General features: G+C 34.4%; 1 long non-coding RNA gene across 1 annotated transcript; it reads left to right on the forward strand.

Moving 5' to 3' along the window:
• Positions 1–946: 946 nt before the first annotated feature.
• Positions 947–24,678, forward strand: LOC116559803. Its single transcript, XR_004272643.1, has 3 exons — positions 947–994; positions 13,472–13,479; positions 24,625–24,678. It is a non-coding gene; the product is annotated as an uncharacterized LOC116559803 (long non-coding RNA).

A 24,678-nucleotide genomic window follows, 5' to 3' on the forward strand; every position in this document is an offset into this window, starting at 1 on the left:
ACATGTGCCATGGTGGTTTGCTGCATCCATTACCCATCATCTACATTAGGTATTTCTCATAATGTTATCTCTCCCCAGCCCCCTTTCTCCTGCTACCCTATGCCTAGTCCCCATCCCCTGCTATCCTTCCCCTAGCCCCCCACCCACTGACATGCCCCAGTGTGTGATGTTCCCCTCCCTGTGTCCATGTGTTCTAATTGTTCTCCACTTATGAGTAAGAAAATGCAGTGTTTGGTTGTCTGTTCTTGTGTCAGTTTGCTGAGAATGACAGTTTCCAGCTTCATCCATGTCCCTGCAAAGGATGTGAACTCATCCTTTTTTATGGCTGCATAGTATTCCATGGTGTATGTGGGCCACATTTTCTTTATCCAGTCTATCATTAATAAGCATTTGGGTTGGTTCCAAGTCTTTGTTATTGTGACCAGGGCTGCAATAAAGATACGCGTGCATGTCTTCATAATAGAATGATTTATAATCCTTTGGATATATACCCAGTAATGGGATTGCTGGGTCAAATGGTATTTCTACTTCTAGATCCTTGAGGAATCGCCACACTGTCTTCCACAATGGTTGAACTACTTTACACTAACACCAACACTGTAAAAATGTTCCTATTTCTCCACATCCTTGCCAGCATCTGTTGTGTCCTGATTTAATGATGGCCATTCTAACTGGCATGAGATGGTATCTCAATGTGGTTTTGATTTGCATTTTTTAATGATCAGTGATGATGAGCTGTTTTTCATATGTTTTTTGGCCACATGAATGTCTTCTTTTGAAAAGTGTCTGTTCATATCCCTTGCCCACTTTTTGATGGGGTTGTTTTTTTCTTATCAAGCTCTTTGTAGATTCTGGATATTAGCCCTTTGTCAGATGGGTAGATTGTAAAATGTTTTCCCATTCTGTTGGTTGCCAGTTCACTCTAATGGTAGTTTCCTTTGCTGTGCAGAAACTGTTTGGTTTAATTAGATCCCATTGATCAATTTTGCCTTTTGTGGCCAATGCTTCTGGTGTTTTAGTCATGAAGTTCTTGCCTATCTATGCCTCTTTCCTGAATATATTGCCTAGGTTTTCTTCTAGAGTTTTTATGGTGTTAGGTCTTAGTTTAAATCTCTAATTCATCTGGAGTTAATTTTTGTATAAAGTGTAAGGAAGGGATCCAGTTTCAGCTTTCTCCATATGGCTAGCCAGTTTTCCAAACACCATTTATTAAACAGGAAATGCTTTTCCCATTGTTTTGTCAGGTTTGTCAAAGATCAGATAGTTGTAGATGTGTGGTGTTACTTCCAAGGCCTCTATTCTGTTCCATTGGTTTGTATCTCTGTTTTGTTGCCAGTACCATGCTGTTTTGATTCCTGTAGTCTTGTAGTATAGTGTAAAGTCAGGTATTGTGCATCCGGATTATTTTATTTATTTATTTATTTTTGCTCAGGTTTGTCTTGGTCATGCAGGCTCTTTTTTGGTTTCATATGAAGTTTAAGGTGGTTTTTCCAGTTCTGTGAAGGAAGTCAGTGGTAGCTTGATGGGGATAGCATTGAATCTATAAATTACTTTGGGCAGTATGTCCAGTTTCCTGATACTGATTCTTCCAAACCATGAGTGTGGAATGTTTTTCTGTCTGTTTTTGTCCTCTCTTATTTCTTTAAGCAGTGGTTTGTAGTTCTCCTTGAAGAGATCCTTCACATCCCTTGTTAGTTGTATTCCTAGGTATTTTATTCTCTTTGTGGCAATTGCGAATGAGAGTTCACTCACGATTTGGCTCTCTGTTTGTCTGTTATTGTTGTATAGGAATGCTTGTGATTTTTGTACATTGTATCCTGAGAATTTGCTGAAGCTGCTTATCAGCTTAAGGAGATTTTGGGCTGAAACAATGGGGTCTTCTAAATATACAATCGTGTCATCTGCACATAGAGACAATTTGACTTTCTCTTTTTCTAATTGAATACCCTTTATTTCTTTCTCTTTCCTCATTGCCCTGGCCAAAACTTCCAGTACTATGTTGAATAGGAGGGATGAGAGAGGGCATCCTTGTCTTATGCTGGTTTTTAAAGGGAATGCTTCCAGTTTTTGCCCCTTCAGTATGATATTGGCTCTGGGTTTGTCATAAATAGCTTTTATTATTTTGAGATACATTCCATCAATTCCTAGTTTATTGAGAATTTTTAGCATAAAGGGATTTTGAATTTTGTTGAAGGCCTTCTCTGCCTCTATTGAGATGATCATATGGTTTTTGTCTTTGGTTTTGTTTATGTGATGGGTTGCATTTATAGGTTTGCATATGTTAAATAAGCCTTGCATCCCCGGGATGAAGCCAACTTGATCATGATGGATCCTGCCATTTTGATGCTAGCTGGTTTTTTTTTTTTTTTTTTTTTTTTTATGTGCTATTGGATTCAGTGGTCAGTATTTTATTGAGGATTTTCATATTGATGTTCATCATGGATATTGGCCTGAAATTTTCTCTGCTGGGTTTTGGTATCAGGTTGATGTTGGTCTCATAAAATGAGTTAGGGAGGATTCCCTCTTTTTCTATTGTTTGGAATTGTTTCAGAAGGAATGGTACCAGCTCCTCTTTGTACCTCTGGTAGAACTTGGCTGTGAACCTGTCTAGTTCTGGACTTTCTTTTGGTTGGTAGGCTATTAACTGCTGCCTCATTTTCAGATCTTTTTATTTGTCTATTCAGGGATTCGACTTCTTCCTGGTTTAGTCTTGGGAGGGTCTAAGTGTCCAGGAATTTATCTATTTCTTCTAGATTTTCTAATTTGTTTGTATAGAGGTGTTTATAGTATTCTCTGATGGTAGTTTGTATTTTGTGGGATCAGTGGTGATGTCCTCTTTATCATTTTTTATTGCATCTATTTGATTCTTCTCTCTTTATTAGTCTGGCTAGTGATCTATCTATTTTGTTGATCTTTAAAAAAAAAAAAAAAACCAGCTTCTGGATTCTGATTTTTTTTTAAAGGGTTTTCCTTGTCTCTATCTTCTTTAGTTCTGCTCTGATCTTAGTTATTTCCTGTCTGCTGCTAGCTTTTGAATTTGTTTGAACTTGGTCCTCTAGCTCTTTTAATTTTGATGATGGGGTGTCGAGTTTAGATCTTTCTTGCTTCTCATGTGGGCATTTAGTGCTATAAATTTCCCTCTAGACAGTGCTCTAATGTGTCCCAGAGATTCTGGTACATTGTGTCTTCATTCTCATAGGTTTCAAAGAACATCTTTATTTCTGCCATCATTTTATTATTTACCCAGTAGTCATTCAGGAGCAGGTTGTTCAGTTTCCAAATAGTTGTGTGGTTTTCAGTGAGTTACTTAATCCTGAGTTCTAATTTGATTGCACTGTGGTCTAAGACTCTGTTTCTTATGATTTCCATTCTTCTGCATTTGCTGAGGAGTGTTTTACTTTCAATTATGTGGTCAATTTTATAATAAGAAGTGTGATATTGTGCTGAGAAGAATGTATATTCTGTGGATTTGGGGTGGAGAGTTCTGTAGATGTCTATTAGGTCCACTTGGTGCAGAGCTGAGTTCAAGTCCTGGATATCCTTTCTAATTTTCTGTCTCATTGATCTAATATTGACAGTGGGGTGTTAAGTCTCCCATTATTATCGTGTAGGAGTCTAAGTCTCATTGTAGGTGTCCGAGAACTTGCTTTATGAATCTGGGTGCTTCTGTATTGGGTGCATATATATTTAGGATAGTTAGCTCTACTTGTTGCATTGATCCCTTTATCATTATGTAATGCCCTTTTTTGTCTCTCTTGATCTTTGTTGGTTTAAAATATATTTTATCAGAGACTAGTTTGCAGCCCCTGTTTTTTATTTATTTATTCATTTATTTATTTTCCATTTGCTTGGTAAATCTCCCTCCATCCCTTTATTTTGAGCCTATAAGTGTGTTTGCACATGAGATGGGTCTCCTGAATACAGCACACTGATGGGTCTTGACTGTATTCAATTTGCCAGTCTGTGTCTTTTACTTGGGGCATTTAGTCCATTTTCATTTAACTTTAATATTGTTATGTGTGAATTTGATCCTGCTATTTTGATGCTAGCTGGTTGTTTTGCCCATTAGTTGCTGCAGTTTCTTCATAGTGTTGATGGTCTTTACAATTCGGTATGCTTTTGCAGTGGCTGGTACTGGTTGTTCCTTTCCATGTTTATTGCTTCCTTCAGCAGCTCTTATAAGGCATGTCTGGTGCTGACAAAATCTCTTTGCAGTTGCTTGTCTATAAAGGATTTTATTTCTCCTTTGTTTATGAAGCTTAGTTTGGCTGGATATGAAATTCTGGGTTGAAAATTCTTTTCTTTAAACATGTTGAATATTGGCCCCACTCTCTTCTGGCTTGTAGAGTTTCTGCCAAGAGATCTGCTGTGAGTCCGATGGTCTTCCCTTTATGGGTAATCCAACCTTTCTCTCTGGCTGTCCTTAGCATTTTTTTCTTCATTTCAACTCTGGTAAATCTGATGATTATGTGTGTTGGGGTTGCTCTTCTGAAAGAGTATCTTTGTGGTATTCTCTGTATTTCCTGAATTTGAAAATTGCCCTGCCCTGCTACATTGGGGAAGTTCTCCTGGATAACATCCTGCCGAGTGTTTTCTGACTTGTTTTCATTATCCCCATCACTTTCAGGTACACCCATCAAATGTAGATTTGGTTTTCACATAATCCCACATCTTTTGGAGGCTTTGTTCATTTCTTTTCACTCTTTTTTCTCTTTCTTGCTTTCTCATTTATTTCATTGAGTTGATCTCTGATATTCTTTCTTCTGCTTGATTGATTTGGCTACTGAAATTTGGGTATGCTTGATAAAGTTCTCATGCTGTGTTTTTCAGCTCCATCTGGTCATTTATGTTTTTTACACTGGTTATTCTCGTTAGCATTTTGTCTAACCTTTTTTCAAGGTTCTTACCTTCCTTGCTTTGAGTTAAATCATGCTCCTTTAGGTAGAGAGGTTTGTTATTACCCACCTTCTGAAGCTTGTTTCTGTCAATTCGTCAAACTAATTTCCATCCAGTTTTGTTATCTTGCTGGTGAGGAGTTGTGATCCCTTGGAGGAGAAGAGGCATTCTGGTTTTTGGAATTTTCAAACTTTTTGTACTGCTTTCTTCCCAACTTCATGGATTTATCTACCTTTGGTCTTTGAAATTGGTGACCTTTAGATGGGGTCCCTGAGTGGACATCCTTTCTGTTGCTGTTGAAACTATCTTTCTGTTTAGTAATTTTCCTTCTAGTAGTCAGACCTCTCTGCTGCAGGTCTGTTAGAGTGTGCTATATATCTCCTAAACTTAAATATGAATGGACAGTCAAGGGTTATAAGGCACTTCAATAAAGTTCATCATAAAAAGAGTTATTAAAATAAGCAGATGAAATGACTTTGATAGAAGGAGATACTGCAGAGAAAAAAATACTTAAAATTCTCTTATAATATATTCCTGGACACAGATATAAACTTTGAATCTAAATTCATTTTAAAGATTAGATGTGGCAACCACAAATAAAAGTAACACTGTAAGAACAGAAATTTTGGAAATTATTATAAAATTACATTGTGTTATTTACAACCTTTAAAGCTAGAGGCAGTGGAGAGGATCTACAGACAATAGAGACAAAAGGACTGAGATCCAAGAATTTTAGGTATTAACAACATCTTATAAACTCATCAGGACAAAAGGGGATTGTTGGTGGAGATGCAAGATTTCAAGACACATTAACCTCTCATCCCATCTGAAAAATAGCAATAAATAAAAGATTTTAACTAAACAAAAAATTAGAAGTGAGACCAACTATTAAGAAGAGGAAAAAGAGGAAAACAGTTAAACAATTTAAATGGATAAGAAGCATGAGCTGCTCATAATTAAATGATATATAAGCTAAGGAAATAATCTTGAAAGAGAAAGAATGTTTTTATAGGACAACTTCTAATGATTTCTAAATTATCCAACATACCCTGGAGTGGAGGTTAGTGCAAATGAATGTATTCCCAAAGTCACATATAGTGAGGTGGAGAAGGATGGAAACAGAGGGGATAAATGGAATAGTATGATATTATTTGAGTGGGAGAGGACCAAGTGAAGAAAGAAAGCATCCTGTGAAAAAATAATCACTATTCTAGTTAGGGTACTAATTGAGTTATATGAATCTGACTAGGGGCAGAAAAATAAAAAGATGTTTAATAAGTAGTTGTACTAGCTTGTTAAAAAGCACCCCTTACACAAGCAAAAAGTACCCCCTCTTAATTAAATAAACCAGTTTTTTTCTTTCTTTGTGACATAGAAATGCAGAGCAGTCCCAGGCCCTGGTGCAAACCACACAACATCCTCAGGATGCATGCCTCCTTCATAAGTTTGTTCTGCCATCCTTAGCATGTGAACATTCATAAGATCACCTTCTGTTCTGCCATTCTTAGCATTTGAACATTTACAAGGTCATCTCAGGGTCCAGGACAGTTTCCAGAGCTCAGCTATCTCATCTGTATTTTAAGGAGGAGGAAGTGAAAATGAAGAAAGTCAGAGAACATTACTCCCAGCTGAACCGTCCGTCTTTGAAAAGCACTCCCAAGAATCCCTCAAGAATCTCCCCATGCATCTCATTCCCTATCCCTACCTATGAGGGAGGCTGGGAGTTTTGAAGTAAAATCAGACCTTTCAGTTAAGGAAGAAAAGTGAATCTGTATAGAGTAGGCAGGTAACTGTAGCTAGCAGTCTGCCATAGAAGATAGCAATTAAAGTAGTGAAAAAAAGTAGTTAAATCTGTAAAATACATTTTATTAGGAGAGCGAGGAAAGAGAAAGTACTTGTAAATTCAATGAAAAAGCACACTTGAGTATCCAAATTAATAAGACAAAAATATAATAAATAACATCATGACTATACCAGCAAAATTAGAAAAACAGAAAAGAAAAAAATATAATAAAAATAAATATAAGATGAAAAAAATGAAACAATGTATTGCAGTCCTTACAGTAAATGTAAGCACACTGCATTACTTCATTGAAAAGCAGTTAATGTTAGATTGAGTTAAGAATTAAAACCTAGTTTCATGTGTTTACATGAAACACTTGAACCAGTTACTTAACAAAGGCTAAAAATACGGGATTGTGTAAAGAGACACAAGAACTATGCATACAAAAGCAAGGGAGACTGACTAATATAATATTAATATTAGATAATATGTACTTTAAAATTAAAAGCATTAAATAAGATAAATAACAGTCTGTGAGAAACATGATATTCACAAATCTGTGTGTAACACCAAACAAAGCAATTAAACATGTAATGTTTTAACTCCCCAGGAGTATTACCTCTAGCATTGTTTCTAGTGAACAATGTCTAGTGAACATTGTTTCTAGTGAACAAACTATTTTTGAGTTTTATTTGAAAGCATTAATTAGATATAAGCAGAAATATTCAGGGGGAGCTGTAACGAAAATTATTTGAAATGGGCCCATTCAGATGGTAGGTACCTCTGAACCTACTTACTTAATCCTTCTTCGTAACTGAAATGTGGGTGTGATGGCTAGACTCCAGCAGCTATCTTATGAAAATGAGTTGACCCTCAAGTGACTCTGAGAATGACAAGGTGACGGTGACAAAATGACTCTGGGGATGAAAGCCACATGCTAAGGATTGTGGAACAGAAAGGTAAAAGGTAGCAGATTTCCTGATGATATGTGTAGAACTGCTGTACCTATCTCAGACAGCAGGTTTATGAAAAAAATAAATTTGTTTCTTGTTCAAGGTGCTTATTTTAGCTATTATTAGAAATTCAATATAATTTTAACTGATACACAAGAAAAACTCTTTAAAAAGCACAATTATAATAGATTTTTAAAATATTTCCCAAATGTGAACACGTGTAGTTCAAACACACAATATTAGTTAGTGATTCTGAATAAAACTAATTTGAGTTGACGTACATACATTTCACTCTGCAGCAATAAATGTGTATATATTTTCAATAAACAGAGCTTGGGAAGTAGGGCTTTTATTTACAGTTGAATTCAAATTATGAAATTTATTTGATATTGCATAATTTAAAAATATTTGTATATATCATTTTGAAGCAGGAACAGTTGCAAACAAGCCTCTTGAACACCAAACTGGGAAGGAAATGATGTTTTATTTGGTTGGGAGCTGCGGCAGCATAGATGCCTAACAACCAAGCTCCCCAATAAACAAAATCTTGCCGTTTTAAAGACTTACAAATCTAGAAATTACATGTGAAAGGGTCCTGGGCTTATAACTCTAGAAATTACATGTGAAAGGGTCTTGATCCATGAAGTAGATGTGGGGTACCTGACTTAGGTGGGGGTTTGATCATGTTTAAGTAAAAACAATGCCTTTCAGAAAGATTCCTCCATACCATATCTATGATCTATAGATGGGACTGTGGTTAGCAGTAGGGGTCCTATACTTAACCTGGCTGGAGGTGCTAATTGGTCCCTCCTCTGGCTGACTTTTAACTTCTCCTTTTGAGGTGCAATGTAGAAGGCTGAAGAAGATTAACGGTCTCTTTCCTCAATATGACCTATTCAGAGTTCTCCAAATGGGATATCTTATTTTACTTATTTGCGGGATACTGGGTGTTGTTACTTAAGGGTGTTGCTAAATCCTTGGTCTATATCTGGTACTGACTTTTCAGTTGCGGATCATATCTTTCAAGTTGCATTATAATTACTGTTTCCAACAAAACACACACCCTGCAAATCAAATTTCAAACTCTTACAGTTTATGGTGATGCAAATTCTCTTGGGTTTCAATAATGGTGACAATGTCAGAGAGGCTTTTGTGTGACATTTTTAAAGACCATTATATAGTGTTAAAGGACGCATGCAAAAATGGTGGCACTTCAGTGAGTTTTAGCTATGAGGATTGATCTTAGGTGAACTACAGAGAAGATCCATTTTTTCCTTGTCCTTTTGGTTGTTCTTTTGAATCTCAGTTTTATATAGATTTGTGTCCTATTTTACTCTAAATATAATTCAAAAGATGTCTAGCAGTTGATAACCAGGCATACATTAAAAGATAGGAAGCATGAAGTAGTGTGAATGTACATATTCATAAGAGCTGTCTAATGTTTTTTTCCCTTCAGTAGACTAAATCATGCTGTATATTCCTATCCAACTGAAATATTATAAATCACTTTTTAATATCTTTTTATCTGAACAAGAAAAAAATCATTTGTATTACAGACATGTAAATTTAACTTAAAACTACAAAACCTAGTTTGAGGCTTGATACTGTGGCCATAAATCATATACAATAACACTGTAAATGAGATAACTGTAACATTATATTCTCTGGGCAAGGTTAATAGATTCAGTTCAAGTCTAGCAAGAAATTGTAGCTGACGTTTTCCCATTTCTTTCCGAAAAGCCTTTATAAATCCTCAACTTCTAAATTGGACTGGATTAGGTCCCAGTGGAGAAAATCCTAGATTTAGTGTTTTTAATTTCCTAAGTTACTGAGTGAGAACCAACTTTATAAGTATAGTCAAATATGGCTTGGGGATTTTAACAGTTAGGTTATTTTTGTTATTCCCATCCAATTCCAATAATAAAACTAATCATATTAACAAAGGAGAAATGATGGTGAAAGTAATAGTAGCCTGAAGTTTTGAAAAGCCTGTCAATTTGGTTAACCTGGATGAACAGTATGAAGAAATATAAATAAGCCTTTCTTGGGTGACTAAACAAAACCCAGCAGGGCTACTGCTTTCATTTCAACTCACAGCTCTTTATCATGGTAACAGAATATTTATATTCTGCTGCATCCTGCTTCTTGCTGCTGTCAGACTCTCTCCTCTGAATTGGCACAATGGGTGTCCTTAATTTTTTTCTGCTGTGGGAAAGAGTGTCTGTACCAGAGGCCAATAAGCTCAGCTCCCTAATGTAACCTGTGGATGGAGAATTTTCTGAATGCCACATAGTTATTGGACCTTGGGTTTAATATCTTCAAGGCTCTGTTTTCTGCAGGTAGAAACTGAATGACCACCAAGATGGGAAGATTGTTGTGCAGTAGAATTCCCCACAACTTGCTGTTTCTTTTCTTTTCCATTTGCCAGAACACTGATCTACTTTCTTATCCCCAGATGCCAAGATTATTGAAATGACCTCATACTTCCCAAAAGTTCTGTAGATTTCATTTTATCCCATGCATTCTTGTTGGATTACTCTTCTTAGAATTCAGTTTCATCATTTCATTCTGCCACCCAAGTTTTACTTGGCCTCTCCACCCTTCAAAGACCATATGCATGCTTTTCTGTCTTTTCTGGCCTTCTCACAGAGAACTAAAATTATGCAAATTTTTGTTGCCTGTTTTCTATTTGCAGGGAAATTCTTTTCCTGTCTTTGCTTTTCTCCTCTGCTTGGATGTCCACAAAATCCAAGTAAAGCCACACACTATGCCATGCAGAGGACATATGATTAACATATGTCTCAAAACCTGGATGAAAATTTACCTGATCCCTGAGACTTGCCTTTGCTAATTCACTGTTCATTGACTTTCTCTTATTGTGAGTTTCCTATAGACTTACAGCAATACTATATATCACATTTAATTTCCTTTAGGTTGTATTCTGGTTATTTCTTATTACTTGTATTTTCTCAATAAGATTCCAAGTTCTTTAAGGACATAATACTTTTTTCTACTTTTATGTTCCCTGCAGATTCAGTGAAGTTCAAGATGTATAGTAACTGAGAGCTGAATTTAAACTAATTTTTAAAGCAGATTGTAAGCCCCCTTCTTAAAGACTTGGCTGTTCTGGACATATTTCAACTAGAATATCTTTTCCCATTTTTCTTATAATTAGGATGTGTGTTAATATAATTCTTTTATTTGCCATTTTGCTCTTTGATTAAATTACTGCTAAAACTGAATGAAACTCATATTATTCTTTTAGGGTGATTTGAGAATCAGAGTGGTGTTATCTTCAGACATCTTTGCCTCTATAACAAGCAGTAATTATCTCTCGGAGATGTACCTCCAGCTCTGTGCTTAAGGAAGTGCGCATTTTCTCAGTCTTTTGTACTGATCATAGTGTTGTGTGTTCTCTATATTTGCCAGCCCAAATACTGCCCAGTTTACATTCACAGCTCCTAAGGGTAGAGATTATTTAGTCATAATTTTCTTAGTTTAGCAATGCAAACAACACATATAATAAATGTGGGTATTTAATGTTCAAATCTCTGATGCAGAGGTTCCTATATTGTAATTAGATGTAACACATGCCCTGAGGCTCACGGTGCTTACTTTCCTAAAACGATTGGCCAGGGATGAAGGATAATATTAACATCTGCCTCGTGTATAAAGTGTTACCATTTATCTTTTAAATATCAGGCTCATAAAGTAAGGAGAATAATGGTCTGATAACACAAATTACATCATACTGTTGAAAATTATAACTGCTCTTAGGCTTTATAATTTTCAAATCTTAATTATAGACACAATAACTTGTCCAAATGATAAACAGATCTTCCATAATTGGCAGAAACATCTATTAGGTTCTGTTTTACAATTTTATTATTTGTTAGAATGAATTCACAGAAAGGGTGGCTTTATATAAGTTCTTTGATGACAATGTGCATATGGCATCAACTGATCAGTAAGTTTAATAGCCTCAATTAAACTTAACCTCAATTAAAAGTAACTTGCACTGTGGTTTTACTTAAGTCATTAATCGATTATTGAATTTTTCACTTTCAACAATTTTTTGTCATTAACATTAATTGTATCCCTCCTTCAATAGCTACTCATCTTTAAGTCTAGTCAGAAACCTGTGGAGGCTTTATGGGCACAAAGAAATGAAATACACAATCCTGTTCACATACTGAATCCAGATACATGTACGTACAGGTGAAAGGCTAAATAACATGTACTCCCATAGGACAATATGACTAAATTAGTAGTAGCATAAGTTAATAAGCAGTATAAGTAAATATTATGAAGTGATAGGAGATTATAACTGGGCTGGGTTTTCTGGAGAAATAAATTTCAGATAAGAGCTCTGCTATTTAGTACTTAGTACATACTTGAAATTCATGGTTTTAACATTTTCAGTTTTTATTATTTTCAGAAGACTCCCTAAAGGCCCATGTTAAGTGGCTTTATACTTTTGCTGATGAAAGGTTCTGTATTGTGTAGCACATGAAGTTATTGTAGGGAGTATGACAAACTGTAATGCTCTTAGCATCCATTTTTGTTTTAACTTAGCTTTCTGATTTCCTATGACATTGGTCAGTTTGGGATTCAAGAAGACCTTGGATGTCTTGGTCTTCTTGAATATCAAGTCTTCTTTTTTCTGTGTCTCTGACTGCATTTTACACTTTTTTTTTTTTTAAGGGACAGAGTCTTGCACTGTTGCCCAGGCTGGAGTGTAGTGGCATGATCATAGATCACTGCAGCCTTGAATTTCTGGACTCAAGTGATCCTGCTGCCTCAGTTTCCAGAGTAGCCAGGACCACAAGTGTACACCATCACACCTGGCTAAATTATTCTATTTTATTTGTAGAAATGGGGTCTTGGTATGTTGCCTAGTCTGGTCTTGAACTTCTCCCGCTTCTGTCTCCAAAGTGCTAGGATTACAGGTGTGAGCCACTGTTCCTGGGCTGTTTTACACAGTCTTTTAACTTTTCAGTTGCAGTGAATAGTATATCACATGTACTAAATATCAATTTGAATGTAAGCATGGATGATGGACAGATGCCTATTGGTTCATGTAGGAGTGCAATGGAAAACAAAGTTGAAAAATCAGCGAAGTCACAATGGAGATGACCTTACAGTCTAGAAAAAACTTCTTCCTCCCTATACTGTAGGAATTTATTTAAAATGCAGTACTGATAATAACAATTATCATTTTATAACTGATTATATGTGGGAGTTTTTCATAAAATTATTATATATAGTTGTCTTTAAAAGGTATGATTGCTTTACATGAAAATATGGAAACCATGAAAGACAACTGTGGCAATGGTATAAAGTGGATATGTCGGGATATATATTGCTTACTTTGTTAGCCAAAGTAAATAAAGGTAATATTTAGTCATTTTTGAGCAAGCAAATAACACAGAAAGGCTTTCATTGATAAATGAATAGTGTCCATGCCTCCCACCCTCTTCCTTCACCCCCACTCCTCATAAGACACTTTTGTTTGCTGTTTCAGTTTTTATTTCTTTTTGGATATATAAACATATATCTATGTTTATAGATATATTATTGATTGATCAATGATAGTGTTTATTGACTTCTTGTTATTTAAAATGAGTATTTTACTTTCCTGTTCTTTCATTTATTTTTGTATATAGATATTTTTTCTATTGTTTGTTATCTATCATAATAAATTTATGTCTAAAATCCTATTGCTTTACCTCCTTCTATTAGCGCTCATTTTTTTCTCTCTCAATTTTCTCTCTCCACTTTAATCCTTCCAGTATTATCAAGGCTAAAAATAGATGTTGCTCTTCAATGTGAGGAAGAGGTCACATTGTAAGGTCAAGTAAAATATGTAGATACAAAGCTCTATATTTCATGTTTATTTGGGAAGAAAGAATTGCAATTTTGGGCATATGCACAGACTGGATAGTCTTCACTATGTTCAAAGAACAAAGAGAAGAGTGGAGGTTTTATAAAAAGGAGAAATGTTATGTACATTTCAAATGCACTGCTCTTTGAGGAAGTTCATTGGCATAAGTAAAATTTTGAGAGTTGGCAAGCTTTGATTGATAAGTGACAGCAGTGAGCAAAACTAGCCTAAGAGTTGGAACAGGTTGTTTCAGGAGCCTTAGATTAAACTGGTTTCATGTTATGCATGTGGTTTCAGCAGCCAAGCTGGCAGAGAATTACATTCCTGGAACAATGCTATGTGGTCTGAGTGATTTTCCCCCTGGCTTCTTGACTTCATATTAGTTGGGTATGATAAGAATGACCCCATTCATACGAACAATTTTCACAGATTAAATTTAAATCCCTCTCCTATTGATTACCATAAGCAAGCTAAAGCTTGAAAACAAGTTTGTGGAACATTTTATTACCATGAAAGTGTTCACCACTGATGAAATTAGAAATGTGCTAGTATTATATTATGTCGTCTACAATTCTAACATTTTGGCCACCCACTGGAAAAAGCAATTCTTGATATCCAATTAATTGGGTTCTGCTTTCTTACACATAATTGCTCAAATTTGTGATATGTTTTAGTTTTTTAAATATAAATAGTCATTTTTTTGAATGTGTTTTAGTTTCTACTGACTATTTAAATTTTCTCTTACTGAGAGAATCAACATGTTTTTACCCTCAGATAACTAATGCTGTTGCTTCTAGCATATTTTTGGTTCTATATATGGCATAGTTATCTCATTCTTTAAAATGTAAAGTCTTCTCAGAGCTCCCTGATTGCTGCTTCTAATTTTGATGGATTGTTTTGTAGGCCCACATTAGAACTCCTATCTTGAACATTCTTAGCTGTATGGCTCTGTACAGTGATATGTAAAATTTTGAAATTCATCTGTTTCTGGCTGATATCCACCATTGTTCATGTTATTCATTTGTATTATTTTACTTTTTGCCTGTTTGTATCTTTGTATTTAATGTGGCTTTTGTATAGGTAGTATAAGGATAGATACTGTTTTTTTTATGAAATCTGATGACTTCTGCTTTTTAATTGAGGGGTTTAGACCATTTACACTTAGTGTGATTATTGAGCTGTCTGGCTTTAAATCTATCTTATTGTTTGTTTTCTTATTTGTCTGCTCTTTGCTCATTTCTTCTCCCTTATTTTTGTCTCCTTTGAACAATTTTTTTTTATTTCATTTTTCTCTTGGCTTATTAGCTATATACATTTGTACTATGTGATTGCTGTAGGGTTTATATATCTTTAATCACAGTGTAAACTCAAGGAATATTATACCAATTCATGAATAATGTAGAAACCTAGCATGTTTCCATTTCATTTCTCCTGTCCTGTGTGCAACTGTTGTCATACATTTTACTTCCACATATGCTGTAAATTCAACAATATAATACCTTGCTTTATTTTTGCTTTAAATGGTCAAACAATTTTAAAGAGGTTTACATAATAAGAAAACAAGCATTTTGTAATTACCCACATAGTTACATTTCTGGTGCTCTTCATACTTTTGTGCAGATTCAGATTTTTTTCTGGTAGTATTTTTCTTCTGCCTCACAAACTTTCTTTAATATTCCTTATTATTTTTATTTTTTATTTTTTTTGAGATGGAGTTTCACTCTTGTTACCCAGGCTGGAGTGCAATGGCGCGATCTCGGCTCACCGCAACCTCCGCCTCCTGGGTTCAGGCAATTCTCCTGCCTCAGCCTCCTGAGTAGCTGGGATTACAGGCACGCGCCACCATGCCCAGCTAATTTTCCTTATTTTATAGATATGCTGATAACAATTTTCTTTATCTTTCAAATGCCTGAAACATTATTTCTTTTGCATGACTTTGAATAATATTTTCATTTGGTATAGTACTCCAGGTTGATTGTATTTTCCTGTTAAATAATTTAGGAAAATCCACTGTCTTCCTGCTTGCATTTTTCTACATAGAAGTATGTTGTCATTTCTATCTTTGTTCTATATATATATATCATAGGTCTACCCTCTTTTTCCTTTCCTTCCCACAGGTGCATTACAAATTTACTCTTTACTCCTGCTTTTAAGCAATTTGATTGTAATATACTTTGGTATATATATATTTTTTTCATGCTCTTGTGCTTGGTATTTGTTTGGCTTTTTAGACACAGCAGCTTATTATTTCACCAAATTTGAAAATATTTCAGTCATCATCTTTCCAGTTGCACATATATCAGTTCCTTTGATATTATCTCAAAATTTCTTATAATATGCTCATTTTTTTCCAGTTTCCTTTCTCTGTATTTTATTTTGAATGGCTTCCATTACTATATTTTTAAGATTGGTAATCTTTTCTTTTGTAATGATTAATCTACTATGAATGCTGTGCAGTATCCATCTCACATATTAATGTGTCTTCCATGTTTCTTCTTGACATGCACATGCTTTTCTCTACAGTCTTAAAAAAAGAATATACTTATAATAGTTATTTAAAATATTATGTTTCTAATTCTATATGTCTGTCATTTCTGGATCTGTTTCTATTGATTGATTTTCTTATTATAGGTTGCATTTTCATGCTTCTTTGCATGCCTGGTAATATTTTACTCTTGCTCAGATTACCAACGATATCTAAATCTTACTATTGTTGTATGACTCGAGATAATGTTAGGAAATTGAAAATTTTCTAATTCATGTTACTCTTTTCTACAAATTTATAGTTATTTGCCTACATTTTATTTTATTATTTGCAAAACAATTTTTTTCCTATTGTTTAAAGCAAATTTCTCCACTTACACCTTATGTAATCAGAGACAGTTTAACACTGTCTGTTCCTCACTTTTGAAATTGTTTTAAGTTCACCTTTCTAAAAGTCCTTTCTTATTAGCACATCAACATAATCAAATATTTCTCATTTATGTATCCATATTTCCCTACAGTTCTTCTTTTCCCTGCCCAGATTCCTGAAACAGATTAAGACATTACTTCAGGCTTACTCTTAAAATAGTTTTATTATATATTATCTCCTGACTGTTTACTACAATGGTTCATGTTCTTCCGTGTTTTATAATTTTTAGAGGATACTCTTCTTCAGTGAAGAATGTTTTCATTATGAGTCACTAAGTTATGGACGTATCTTCAGAGGGTAGATTTGCCTTTGTCCTGGGAATTTATACACTTTTGAGAAGCAAAAAGTATTTTCATAGTAATGTCTCATTTGGGTGTCTGGAATTATACGATAGTTTGTATGTGGAGCTCTCCTTTGCATACATTGCAGGTTTGGGATTATAATTATGAGTCACTTTTTAAAAACTTGCTGTCCAGTAAGTTTTTACTTGTTCTGTTTTTATTATTGGTTGTACTGGATTCATGCAGAAAGCTCTGTTCATAATAATAACCTCATTATGCATGAGCCTTATCTCACGTTCTCCAGCAGGCATTAAAGCACCAGCCTCTACTTTAAATCTTGATTTCCAATATCCCTGTGGGCCACTTGTATTTAGTATACATTCTTCTGTCTAATTTTGAATTTCTGCTTCAATCTTGCCATATAAAGATTTAGAAAATTTGGCTATATTTTAAAATTTGTTATTCAATTATTTTGTGTTATTTATTTCAAAAAAGGGGGAAATTTCTGCACTAGTTCTGTATGGCATACTGAATTCTCAGTTCCTTGCAAAATGTAGGTAGCCTGAACATTGCTATGACTTCTGTTTTTATTACTATGACACATATATCTACAGACAAAAAGCACATGCTTTCTTTTTCCAGATTGGCAACTAATTCCTTTTTGGCTTATGTACTCTTCCTCACTTTAAACACTTAAAAGTATTTTTTTTTTTCCATTCTGTCTTATCATTGACTCCTCATCTTAAGACTACCAATTAATTTCCCAAGACCTATTTTTGACTTTCTTTTCTGCCACCCATGGATAATACTATGGCTTTAGGCTATAATCCTATGATTTAAAAAGTTGTATTACCAAAGATCTCTCTTCTAAGAGTCAGAATAAATTTATCTAACTACCGGATATCTACTAGATATCTACACTTCATCTAAGATGTCAAAACCAAATTTATCACCTTATCTCCATGTGTCTACCCTGACAAATCAGCCCACCACTTCCTCCCCACTGAATACACATGATTCTTCTTATCAGCCTTTTAATCCCAGTAATTGGCCCTCCATTTATATATTTACTGAAGTCACTTCTGTGGGAATCATCCTCCTCACTTCCCTCTGCTGCCTTCACACCCAACCAATAAATGTGTCAGGTCATTTCCTCTTCCTTACAGCTCTGTAGTCCATCTGTTTCTCTCCATGTCCGTTCATATTACTTAAGAACAAGTCATCTTACTTCTTACCTTGATTTATTGTAAGATTCTTATTACCTGTCTCAAGACTTCCAGTTTGCTACTTCATGATAAAGTAAATTAATACTTGTAGAAGATATATCCAGTCACAATCAATCTTCTGCTTAAAATTTCTTACACATACAGTTACCTAAGCCTGGGTTATCTTTTCTGTCGCCTTCTCTTCACCTGAAGAACTCTCATTTACCACGAAACACCCATATTACAACTCATCCTGGAGGCCTTCGTAGACCCCCAACACTGACCGTTTCTCTTTACGCATGTTCCCATCACTATACTTACTACACCATAGTTTACCTGTAGCCTAAAATAAACAAAAAGCTCTTTGAATGCACCAGTATATATCCAGTGGCATATACAGGGTCCTGCACATAGTAGGCACTTAGTAAATATTCTTTATATTTTTTAAGAAGAATATTTTCTTGGTCTATATCATGGTATCCAAAACCAATGTAATCTCTACTCCAAATTTTATTAAAAACAATATAAACAATATAAATTAAAATATAAATTACAGAATTTATATTGCAGTTGATTGCAGATATATCTTGAAGGTAGTAATTAAAAATTCATTAAATGCTTTATTCTAAATTTGCTGAGAGGTTGATTATAGTTTCTCTTTAAGGACTTGATCAGTTGATCAACTACATAAAAACAAAATCTGCTGAGTAGTCTTTGTTCCATGCATTTAAAATATTCACCAAAATAATAATTGTTCTGAGTTCATAGACTCTTCCAATAAATAACACTTAAGTTATATGCTTTATTATGTAACTCTTCTACATAATTGAATATATTATTAATTTAACTGTAAATATGTTTTCAATTCTCATTTCTGACTACATTTAATGCTTTATTTTCATGAACACTATAACTGAGTTCAGTGAGTAATATTTTATTATAAGGAAATATTTCAAATAATCTTGAGATATTTTACATGAAAGATTAATTATTTACATATATTACCATGGCAATCATATATCAGAGTATGATAAGTATGGATAGTACAGTTCTTTTCTTTAGATCCCCAAATAAATGTAGTGATCAAGTGTTTAATGGCAGCTTCATATGAATAACACCAGAAAAAAAGGAGAACAAAATATTTTGTATAAACTGTTAGAATATTTTCCTTAAAAACTTATTCTGTATGACACTGTAAGGTAGATACCTGTCTTTATACATTTGTCAAAACCCATAGAGTGGGCAGTATAAATGCTAATGTAAGCTATGGAATAAGGTAAATAACTGTGTGTCAATGCTGGGTTATCAACTTTAACAAATATGCTACTCTAATTCAAGATACTAATAATAGAGGAATCTAGAAGGGAGGGTGGAGAGGGGTTATATGGGAACTCTGTGTACTCTCTGCTTAAGTTTTCTGTGAACCTGGAACTACTAAAAAAATTAAGTCAATTGGCTGGAAATGGTGGCTCACCCCTGTAATCCCAGTACTTTCGGAGGTTGAGGTGAGAAGATTGCTTCAGCTCAGTCGTTTGAGACCAGCCTGGAAAGAGAGTGAGACCCTATCTCTAACACCCCCCCACCACCAAAAGAAATAGCATGGTGGCATGTGCCTGTAGTCCCAGCTACCTGGGTAGCTGAAGTGGAAGGATTGCTTGAGGCCAGGAGGTCAAGGCTACAGTGATTGTGGTTGCATCACTGCACTGTAGCCTGGATAACAAAGCAAGACCCTGACTAAAATCAAACAAACAAAAAAAACTCCATTAATTTTTTTAAATGCAAAAATTTGTATCAAATTTTCAATCACTGCTGTGAAAATACTATTATTCATAAGAAAGGATTATAAATCATTTACTATTATTTGCAAAATTACTGATAGTTTGAAAGGATAAGATTATAAATAACTATAAGATGACGTGCCTATATTTTCTCATAATACAAGAAATAATCTAATAATAAAGAGGAAAAGACCACAAATAATTTAAAAACTGTATTAAAAGGAGAAATTGATGTATTCTTTTTGAGGACATTTATATTGTACATGTGTCTGGTTTCAGTCAATGACATAGAAGAACATTACCACTTGTGTACCCCATAAATTTATATGTTGTGTCCTAATATAATTGTGTCCCCCACAAATTTATATGTTGAAGTCCTAACATCCAGTACCTCAGAATGCAACTGAATTTGGAGACAGAATCTTTAATGAGGTAATTAAGGTTAAATAAGGTGATTAGGGTATGTACTAGTCCAATATTGGTGATGTTATAAGAAGAGAAAATTGGAACACAGACACACACACAGAAGGAAAACCATGTGAAGACACAGGGAGAAGACAGCCAAGGAGAGCACCCCTTAGAAGAAACCAATTCTGCTGACATCTTGTTCTTGAATTAGTGGCCTTCAGAACTGTGAGAAGATACATTTCTGTTGTTTAAATTACTTATTCTGTGGTACTTTGTTTTGGCAGTCCTCAATGATTAATATGCCACTTTTGGATTCTGAAGTCAGTAACAGGATCTCTCCATTACAGCATGGACTTTTCAAGGAGAAAAGCCATAATTTATTAATCTTGGCATCTTAAAATCTGACACTTAAAAAGCTCATAATGAATATTTGTTGAATACATGAATTCCTATGTTTTGCCACCTGTTATTAATTTTTGATAGTGGTGTAGATTTCAAGAACCACTTCAAGCTAGCTTAAGCAAACAAATGAGAAAGAAAGAGAGACAGGGAGGGAACAGTGAATGAAGGGAGGGAGGAAGAAAGAAGAGAAAAATAAATTTGCAAGAAGGACACTGGGAACATCTATTGACTAGAACTTAAATACATAACTAGAACTAGCAATTGTAAAGCTAGCAGTCATTCAGAGCATTTCACTCTAATGTCTTCCTTTTCTCCCTTCCCCTTCTCCTCCTCATCTTCCTCCTCCTATTTTTATTTCTCTATCTTCTCTTAATGGACAGTCTATCACACTTCTGATGCTTTTGATGTGTACATAACTTCCCCATAGCCCCTGAGTCTTCATTGAAATGATCACTTTATACTAAGTCTCCTGCCTCAGTTCTGATTTAAAACATTCAGGAAATAAAACATGTTAAATTCACTTAGAGTCAAAATTCTCCTGGTAAAAATGACATTTCCGGGGTCACCGTAGGATGAGTTTTCTAATAAAAATACTGTCTTAGTAAGCTTAAATATCTCTTTAAAACATTTGGATGTCAAAATTAAAAGTGTAATTTACAATCACTCAAAAATGAGATACTTAGAATAAATCTAATAAAACATGCACTGGATTTGTATGCTGAAAACTGTAAAACACTGATGAGAGAAATCAAAGATCCAACTGAATGGAGAATATATGGTTTACATGGATTGGAAGACCAAACATTGTAAATATGTCTTTCTTCCCAAATTGATACACATGTGTACCATAATTTCAGAAAGATTTTTGGTAATTACAAACAAGGTCATTCTATGTTTTATATGGAAAAGCAAAGCAACCAGAATGGCTAAAGCAATTCTGATAAAAAAAAAAAAAAGAATAAAGTGAAAAGAATCTGTAATTAAGACAATACTCAAGACTATGTAGTATTGACAGAGTGATAGACACCAAGATCAATGGAAGAGAATGGAGAACCCAATAAATATGTCCAACTGATTTCTGACAGGAAGCATGGTATAAAGCTATAAAAACAGTTTAATAGAGGAAAGATAATCTTTCGACAAATGGTGCTGCAGCAAATGGACATCCACAGACCTAAAAGAAAACTAAGGAAACAAAACAAAACACAGAACATCAACCTAACTTCACATCTTACACAAAAATTAAATCTAAAACTACAAAATTTTTGGAAAAAATAGGAGAATGTCTTTGGGAGCTAAAGATTGGTAAAGTATTCTTACACTTAACACAAAGTATGATCCATAAGAAGAAAAATTGGTAAGTTGTGCTTCATTAACATTAGAAGCTTTTGCCCTATGAATTATTTTATTAAGGGGATAAAAGAAACTATAAATTGGGAGAACATATTTGCAGATTCAAAAATGCATATTATCTAGAATATATAAATAATATTCCAAATTCCATAGTAAAAAGCCAAAAGTGTGATCAGAAAATGAGCAAAATATATTAACAAATATGCCATCGAAGAGGATATATAAATGACTAATAAGCACATGAAAAAATGGCCAACACCCTTAGCCATTAGAAACAAGCAAATTGAAACCACAATGAAATATATCTATGCTTTTATCAGAATGGTTAAATTAAAGAATAGTAGCAATATCAAATAATGTTGAGCATGTAGAGAAACTGATGACTCATACATTGGTGGTGGCAATGTACAATAGTACAGACGTTTTGGAAAACAGCTGGTCATTACCTAAAAAACTAAACATGTGAGTATTGTAATATTTATTGAGTAGTTACCATGTGCCAGTTCTTGTGCTTGTCCCTGAAGATCCTCACTCAGGAACAATTATGAAGAAGCCACAGCCCCTGCACTAAAGAAATTTATAGTATGAAGAACAAAACAGATAAACAGATGATTTCAATATAATGTGAATTTCAATATATGATCATGGCACCAGTAGAAGCTGGGTTGATCCAAAGATAAATGCAATAGCTGAAAGTGGTAGAAAAAAAAATGGATAACAACAATTCATATTTGTTCATTTCTTTAGTGTTAGGAAGTTGTAGCTGCCCTAGAAAATTAAGGCCACAACTTTTGGTAATCAAATAAATGAAAAATGAATCAATTACAGTTTCTTTTTCTGGAGTTGCATTTTAGTTGACAGATGCTAAGGAATGCCTATGTTAGCTGAAGCAATACTTCTAACAAAATATGAGAAGTTTATAAATATTCACTGAAGTAACTTTTTGGATTTATCTACTGCCCTTTATGGACCCAAGAAATGGGAACTATTGAGTATTCAGCAGAGATTCTGAGTAGTAATTTAGAAATAGTTCCAGTATAATACATAGTTAGTGTTATTAATCTTATATACGCTATAGCTAAGACCACACTATATAGAAATATAGACAGCGACTGCTACAGAGGAGCAGATAAAGCTTTTATCATTGAGTAAAATCTTGGTTGAAAGACACAAGATAAAACTGAATAGTGATTTAACCCAAATTAGGGCATTAATTATTAATGTGCTTTTGGCAGAATATTAAAATAATAAAGCCCATTAAAATATAGTATCCTATGTATTTATGTTAAAGATTTATTTTTTACTTTCATTTGAAATAGTAAACTATACACAATTAAAAGCAAAAGACACAAAACCCAAAAAAACTAAACATGCAAGTGTCAGACCTGGCAATTGTATTCCAGGACATTTATACAAGAGAAATGAAAACTTATGTTCATACAAAAACCTGTATATAAATGTTTATAGAAGTTTCATTCATAATAGTCAAAAAGTGAAAACAACCTAAATGTCCTTCTTTTGGTGAATATTTAAACTATGGTACATACATACCTTGGAATACTACTCAGCCATTAAAAGGGACATGCTGCTGATACATGCAACTACTTGGGTGAATTTTCAGGGAATTATGCTAAATGAAAAAGCAATATCAAAACTATACTATTACATTCTTTTTTTTTGGTGGGAGGGGGCCTCTTTTGCATCTGTGCAGTCATGCTTTTTAAAAAAAATTATTTGTTATACTTTAAGTTCTGAGGTACATGTGCAGAATGTGCAGGTTTGTTGCATAGGTATATTAGTGCCATGGTGGTTTGCTGCATCCATCACCCCATCACCTACATTAGGTTATTTCTCCTAATGCTATCCCTCCCCAATCCCCCCACCCTCCTCTCCTCGATAGGCCCCAGTGTGTGATGTTCCCCTCCCTGTGTCCATGTGTTCTAATTGTTCATCACATATGAGTGAGAAAATGCAGTGTTTGGTGTTCTGTGCTTGTGTCAGTTTGCTGAGAATGATGGTTTCCAGCTTCATCCATGTCCCTGCAAAGGACATGAACTCATCCTTTTTTATGGCAGTATAGTATTCCATGGTGTATACGGGCCACATTTTCTTTATCCAGTCTATCGTTGATGGGCATTTGGGTTGGTTCCAAGTCTTTGCTATTCTGAACAGTGCTGCAATAAACATACATGTGCATATGTCTTTACAATAGAATGATTTATAATCCTTTGGGTATATACCCAGTAGTGGGATTGCTGGGTCAAATGGTATTTCTACTTCTAGATCCTTGAGGAATTGCCACACTGTCTTCCACAATGGTTGAACTAATTTACACTCCCACCAACAGAGTAAAAGCGTTCCTATTTCTCCACATCCTCTCCAGCATCTGTTGTATCCAGATTTTTTAATGATCGCCATTCTAACTGGCATGAGATAGTATTTCAATGTGGTTTTGATTTGCATTGTTCTAATGACCAGTGATGATGAGCTTTTTTTCATGCTTGTTGGCTGCATAAATATCTTCTTTTGAAAAGTATCTATTCATATCCTTCGTCTACTTTTTGATGTTTTTTTTTTCTTGTCAATTTGTTTTAGTTCTTTGTAGATTCTGGATATTAGCCCTTTGTCAGATGAGTAGATTGCAAAAATTTTTTCCCATTCTCTTGGTTGCTGATTCTCTCTACTGATAGTTTTTTTTTTTTTTTTCTGTTCAGAAGCTCTTGACTTTAATTAGATCCCATTTGTCTATATTGGCTTTTGTTGCCAGTGCTTTTGGTGTTTCAGTCATGAAGTCCTTGCCCATGCCTATGTCCTGCATGGT

The sequence above is a fragment of the Sapajus apella genome, unplaced genomic scaffold, assembly GCF_009761245.1.
Source record: "Sapajus apella isolate SASKATOON/1434 unplaced genomic scaffold, GSC_monkey_1.0 scaffold1, whole genome shotgun sequence".
In the NCBI taxonomy this organism is placed as follows: Eukaryota; Metazoa; Chordata; class Mammalia; order Primates; family Cebidae; genus Sapajus; species Sapajus apella.